Below are 7,046 nucleotides of genomic sequence, written 5' to 3'. Positions count from 1 at the left end.
CACATATAGTAAATTGAAAAAAGCAAAACTTAAGAAATCATATTACCTCAAGTAACTAATTTCCTTCAGCATATTGCTCCCGGGTTGCATTCATGTTTTCCGTTCAGGACGTTTGCTGAGAAACGTTTCTTGTCTTCTTAAGTGTACTGTTATTTGAGGACATATAACTTTATAGGGGTAATGTCTTCTGCTGCACGCTCCTATGTTACTCATTTTCCTGTCGTTTCTGGTAGGTCCGTGGATATACACTGCTTCATTCCTAAGATTTGCATGATCAGACATAGATTCCTCAGCTGAAGGTGACGTGCAGAATGTGCTGTGGTCAACACCATCTGATAAACATTCTTTCCATCACTCCAAGGAAGATTTCTTTCCCCATTAGCTGTCACCTAAGCTTTGGGAAAAGCCTGTGCAAAGAAACCTACTGAGGTAACCTTCAATTCCGATAGAAACTGGGAAGGAAACAGAGGCACACAAGGTTCACAAAGCAGCCTAGATTTCAGGTGCTTCCTCCAAATGGGAATTCACACAATCCCTGCCCCTCCCCCCACATACATCACAATGAGCTCTGGGTTGCTAAGAGACAGGCCTGAAATACAGTGTCTCTTTCTGGGGTTGGAAAATTGAAAGGGCACCAAACCCAGGTAGAAGTTGGTAGGAGGAATCGTGGCCCCTACCATCTGAAGTAGCTTTGTAGACGTGATTTTGTAGCCCACATGATTGGCTACACCCCTGAGATTTGGTGAGAATTTGGCTCTCCCAAATATTTCAGGGAGCTTCCTAATACATTTGGCTGCTTGGGGCTTTTAGATAAAAACCCTTGGCCATTTATTGGCCCAAGTTTCTTTTGATTTTCTTAGAAGCCTTCTATAGATTTGAGGATGGGTGCTTAGATTGCCTGGTTCACAGTCTGACAGTGGCTCCTGACGGGGCTCGGGCGTGAACATACCCTGAAACTGCTTGATATTTAGGAAGATGTGGGCACCAGGGATGAGTCAGAACAGTCAACAAGTTCTATTTGATAGGAGATTTGTTACCCCTCTTGTGTGGTTTCATTGATTTCTTGTTCTAGTTTGTGTCTGCCCAGGATTTGTGTAATGGCATATATACTGAGACACTTTCAAGAGGGTTCATTGATGCAGTATCGAAATGGTGATGATTTTTTGGTGTTAGCTTTCAGTGTTTTGTAGGTTAATTTTGGAGAGGAGAGGGGACTTTCAGAAGGCAGAGATGATGGAGTCACCTGAATATGGTTTGAACCTCAGTCCATCAATTATACCCCTAATGGATTCTGTTCCCCGGGGGTGCAGAATCCCTTGTCCCTGACACTCAGAGGGATCCCTTGTTAGCTGTGAAAACCCACGGTGCATCCCACTTTCAACATGTTGCTGACCTTGGGAGGCAAAATACCCTGATTGGGCAGCATGTATGTTCACCCTCGTATTGAAATTTAGTAGCAATCGAAATTCAAGGAAGACTTCCCTGACCCATCTGATCCCAAATGTGCTGATGCCAAAGAGAGTAGCTTCAGGGGTACTGATGTGGTCCATTCTTCCCAAATCCCTTGAAAGGCAGCTTCTTGTAAGTTCCCCCTGCTCTGAGTTTCTCCGTTCAAGAGGACGACAAGCACTACCTGTGAAATGTATTTATTTTATTTTTCACAACATATTAACGTTTCCTTTAATTTCTGTTCTTAGGAAATCTTTTTTGCTGAGCCATTGAAATTAATGTGTAAAAAAAAGTGTCAGTCTTTTTGTATACTTCTAGCATTTCCTTTAAGATCAAACACATTCCCTTATATATTAAAAGAAATATTCTCACATTAGGGATTTAACCTTGGTGTATTGCTGGTAACTTTAGGCATAATCCTTATCAAATCAGTAACACCATTAATGCCCTTTGTTACACACAACTCCTGAAAATCAAAGATGATGATAGAAATGGAGGAAAAAGGTTAAACACCATTTACCAGCCTAGATACGTGTCATATATTGTATTCTCTGGTTGGGTATATATTCATCTCATTGCGAATATCTTTAATTAAGTAAAGAGGTATATTTTCCTTCAGTTTGCCATATTTGAAGCAGGGGGGTATGCATTTTATAGAAGGTTCCTCAATTTGGATTTATTCTGCGTTTCCTCTTGGTAATTTAGAGTTTGCAGATTTTTGGACGGATGCTGGAAATGTATTAATCCATCATGTGATTATTTATTAATGTTGATGTTTTTTCTAATTTTTATTACATTTTATTACATTTTTAAGTGAATCTCTTTGAAAATCTACACAGACACACGAAGAAATCATCTAACACATATAGCAAATTGAAAAAAGCAAAACTTAAGAAATCATATTATCTTAGGTAACTAATTTCCTTCAGCATGTTGCTCCCGGGTTGCATTAATGTGTTCTCTTCAGGTCATTTGGTGATATACGTTTCTCGTATTGTTAAGTGTAGTGTTAATTGAGGACATGTAACTTCATATGGGTAATGTCTTCTGGTGCACACTCCTATGTCACCCATTTTCCTGTCATTTCTTGTAGGTACGTGAATATACACTGCTTCATTCCCAAGATTTGCATGATCAGATGTAGATTCCTCAGCTGAAAGTGATGTGCAGAATCTGCTATAGTCAACACCAACAGGTAAACATTCTTTCCATCACTCCAAGGAAGATTTCCTTCCCCATTATCTGTCACCTAACCTTTGGGGAAAACCTGTGCAAACAAACCTCCTGAGGTAACCTTCAATTGTGGTAGAAACGGAAGGAAACAGAGGCACACAATGTTCACAAAGCAGCCTAGATTTCAGGTGCTTCCTACAAATGGGAATTCACACATTCCCTGCCCCTCCCCCCACATACATCACAATGAGCTCTGGGTTACTAAGAGACAGGCCTGAAATACAATGTCAGTTTCTGGGGTTGGAAAATTGAACGGGCAGCGAAGCTGGGTAGAAATTGGTAGGAGGAATTGTGGCCCCTACCATCCAAAGTAGCTTTGTAGGTGTGATTTTGTAGCCCACATGATCGGCTACACCCCTGAGATTTGGTGAGAATTTGGCTCTCGCAAATATTTCACTGAGCTTCCTTTGAAGGAAAATATATCATATTAACCTTGCAAAAGAATATGGGATTTTAGGTCACATAGTAATATGTGTTTAGTCATTTTGAGTAAAGGTAGAACATGTTTTATTTTGAACAGGTATTTTGTGATATCTCTGAATGTAGAACATGTTTTATTTTGAACAGGTATTTTGTGATATCTCTGAATGTAGACAGTTTTGCTCCCTGCTGAGAAAGACACCTAAATTGAGAAACTCCTATGTAAGGTGAGTGGAGGGTAAGTGACCTGTGGAAGAGACATTTATTACCCAAGGTGACTTTCAAGTCCAACTGCCAGATGTGTGAAGTCCTCTTCTACCACATTAGCCCTGCCAGTCCTTCATCTAAGTGCAGACACCTGAGTGAGCCGAGGTGAAACCAAAGCACACTTTCTTGAATTTATTAAAACCTTTGAACATAGCTGTAATGTTTTACTTAATAATGTATGGAATTAACCAGAATTAAGTCTGCCATAATCCTTTTAGCCTGAGAAGTGTAGATAAGGTTCCACATTTGCTCTTTTAATTGTTGTATGGCCTTTAAAAATTAATTTATTGGAAATGTTTCAGTCAGACTCTCATGAAACAAGGGCTCTTCATTTCATACTCTGTCTCATGAGCTGGACTAAATAGAAATGTGAATGAGACCAGAAAAGGGTTTAAAGGAGCTGATAACCAAAAAGAAATTTATAGGTTTGACAAAGTGTGATTTATTCTAGAAAAATGCATTGAAAATTTTGCCCTATTTTGTTCACAATAAATATCTTCTATAATCATTCCAACTGATATTTTAATATCAAGAATAGGACATTGTGCTAGATATGGTCACAAATTATTTGCAACTCCTCCCATCAAGTTACAAGAGTCCATTTTTGGACCTCTTAAATCTGGGCTGGCAAAGACTTGCTTTGACTAATGGAATGTGGTAGAAGTGATGTGTAAGTTCCCTAGATCAAGCTTCAAGAAAACTTTAAGATTTTGCCCTTGCTCTCTTGGAATGCTGCCCTGAGACTGCCATGTGCCATTGGTGGAGCCTTCTGCAGGATGAGTGGCCATGTGGAAGAGAACTGAGCTGTCACAGGTGACATTCAGGTACAACTACCAGATATGTGGGTAAGGTCATCTTAGACCTTCCAGCTCTTTCAACCCTTCAGCTAAATGAAGCCACATGAGTGAACTCAGGTAAAACAAACAGAAGAAACTCACAGCTAACTTACAGAATTATGAGAACTGTTTTAAGCCATGAAGTTGTAGGGTGACATTTGTACTTGACAATAACTAACTGAAATGGACATTTTAATAGCTCTGAGCAGCTTTTGAGTTTCAGAGGTTAATACCTTAAAGGCTGCTTGAATTACTATACCCCACCATTTCATGTTCTAGGAGTGGAGATACAAATGGGCTCAGAAACAGCTGTAGGATGAATGAATTTTCAGTATCCAGAAATGCTGAGTCAAGGTCCTGAGAAAATGGATAAAGACATAGATGCAAACTTCAAACTTATTTCTATGGATCAAAATTATACCCAGGTGACAACAACAAAAAATAGTTTGTGTTTGGGATATCCTTCTTTTAACATATATAGAAATACATGGAGGTTGAAATTTGAGTAAGTATGTGTGAGATTGACTTGGTTATAACTTACATTTTTATAGAATACAGGAATGTGGAATAAAGGAAACAGCTGCTTTGCTGATACAACATCACATGGTTTCTGTCTTTATTGGGAAGGGGAGTGTAAGGCATACAGAACAATGAGAATGCAATTTATGATAAATAATTTGCTACTGATTTTATTTGCAGCAGATAGAGAAGAGACCAAAATACATTAAAATATTCAAGCAGATCCTACAGGCAAATATAAAAATTGCCTTGATCTTTCAGGGATTTTCAGAGGAATGCACTGCCAAACTGTGTGTGTGTTCTACGTAGGTTTGGAGGAAATGTTTTGGCCATTTAAACCTTCAGCCATCTATACCTGAGTGGCCTTAGGCATGTTACTTCTCAGTGTCTTTGAACACATCTATAAAATCAGAATAAGAGTTTCTCACTCAAATTCACGTTGGAGACACCAAACTAGACCACATCTTTTAGTACTTGTTTTTATGGTGTTTTAAGGTTTTCAGGGTAAAATAATGGTAAAAGCACTTTAAGAATGAAATGGGAAGAGAACTGTGGATTTCCCCAGGGAAAGATCCTAATTGGGCAGATATAAGACAAATACAGAGAATAAGTGGAAGTAACTACAAGCACTGATTATTACAGTGACTCTCTCCTTCAAATAAAATCATCACTGAATGACACTGCATTAACTAAAGTCAACAGGGACAGATTAATTCTCACTGGGGTAATAGAGCAAAAAAAATAATTCAAATTTTGTTTGTCCTTAGGTGGGAAAATCAGAGGCCTCAAGCCTGAAAACTGCTAGCATAGGGAAAAACGTGCACACAGACATACCCACAGACACAGATACATGGGAGAATTATCAATGAGCCAGCCAATGCAGTATATTTTAATGGAAATTCTAAAGGTCACAGTCCTCAAGGGATGGTAGGCAGGTCATGGATGTGAAAAGACGTCTTAGATAAACTTGGTAGTGAAAATTCAGGAAGAGATATCACAGTACAGAGATTCCTTCATAAGAAAAGTATATTGAAAAGCTAGTACTCACATTTACAGCATATTAGGTACTATAGCTGTATTTGTTCCAACATGCTTTTCTGCAGTTAAAATTTGATTTTTTTAATGTTATCTCCATGGGGACATATCTTGTTTTCTTCTTAATATGAAAATGGAAGCTCTTTTAGTTTGTCCATCTGCTTTTCCTTTTTCCTTCCTGATTATCTTTACTGCAATGCTTGGATTCCATATTGATGTATCTATGAATATTGCTTGTTATATTAAACTGGATTAACATACAGTTCTATTTGATATATTTAACCTACACACATTTCTCGGGTGGAAAATGCCTTTTGAAGTGGGTCTAACAAGGGGAGTGTTGAGTTTTATATGTCATGTGAAAATTTTTTTGTTAATGCTGATCAAAATGTTTTTCTTTACTGAGGCATTGAGAGTAAAAAAAACATATTTCATGTTTCTGGCTGGTGAAATTATGATTTTATTTTCAGCCCCTGTAATATATTGTTGAGATAGTAGCTATGTGACCTTAAATAGATTAATCTCTCTATGCCAATGTGTGTCAACTTCAAATGGTACTTATGAAGATTAAAGAGATATTATATGTGAATTTGTTTGATGGGTGTCTGGAATATAACAAGCACATAGGAAATTTTGGAAATCATTTATTATTTTAGCAATGAAAAAGACAAAATTATCTCAGAATACCTGCAAACATTTTTTGCAGTTAACTGATTGCATTGGAATACAATTTAAGGAGCCATAGCATACTGAATCTCAAACTCCATGGCTTACTAGGTTTTCCCCAACTCTGATTTGAAATTGGATGTCTTTTCACTGAAATTGCCATATTATTGAATATTCATAAAATGTTTCTCATTTCCCACCCCACCCTTCATGCATTTAGGAATAGTGAAGGATAATTTCAGATACGAGCAAAAATAAAACAAAGTTTAAAAACTTATCTTAATTAAAAATTACTGTTACTGTGCAGATAAAATCTAACATTTTCAAAGCCCTAGAACTCCAGCTAGGCAATTTAAAAGAAATGGCAGTAGCTGGGAATACAGTTAAGCAGAACTGTTCCCTTTAGAGTCAGTTGCAGTCCCTTACAGTCTCTTTTTCTCTCTTTCTCTCTACACACACGTACACACATATTTCTTTTTATTTTCTTTTAATTGCTCTCTTTCTTTCCACATCTTCTAAATATCATCAGGAGGAATCAGTACTGAAATAATTAAGCATTTTTAAGTGAATTTTTCCTGTTATTTTCCACAACTACAGTTTGTTGGCATATGTAAAGATGTT

At 37.6% G+C, this 7,046-nt stretch overlaps 1 long non-coding RNA gene across 1 annotated transcript in view; it reads left to right on the top strand.

The window, feature by feature from the left end:
• The window catches only part of LOC119511613, a 113,820-nt gene extending 106,978 nt beyond the window's left edge, over positions 1–6,842 (top strand). Inside the window, exons 2-3 of the long non-coding RNA XR_005212216.1 lie at positions 2,543–2,644; positions 3,250–6,842. This is a non-coding gene — a long non-coding RNA (uncharacterized LOC119511613). The remainder of the gene's footprint in view (positions 1–2,542; positions 2,645–3,249) is intronic.
• Positions 6,843–7,046: the final 204 nt, after the last annotated feature.

This window comes from Choloepus didactylus, chromosome 16, assembly GCF_015220235.1.
Source record: "Choloepus didactylus isolate mChoDid1 chromosome 16, mChoDid1.pri, whole genome shotgun sequence".
Lineage (NCBI taxonomy): Eukaryota > Metazoa > Chordata > Mammalia > Pilosa > Megalonychidae > Choloepus > Choloepus didactylus.
The sequence above is the reverse complement of the archived record's forward strand: the minus strand, read 5'-3'. Positions and strand labels throughout refer to the sequence as shown.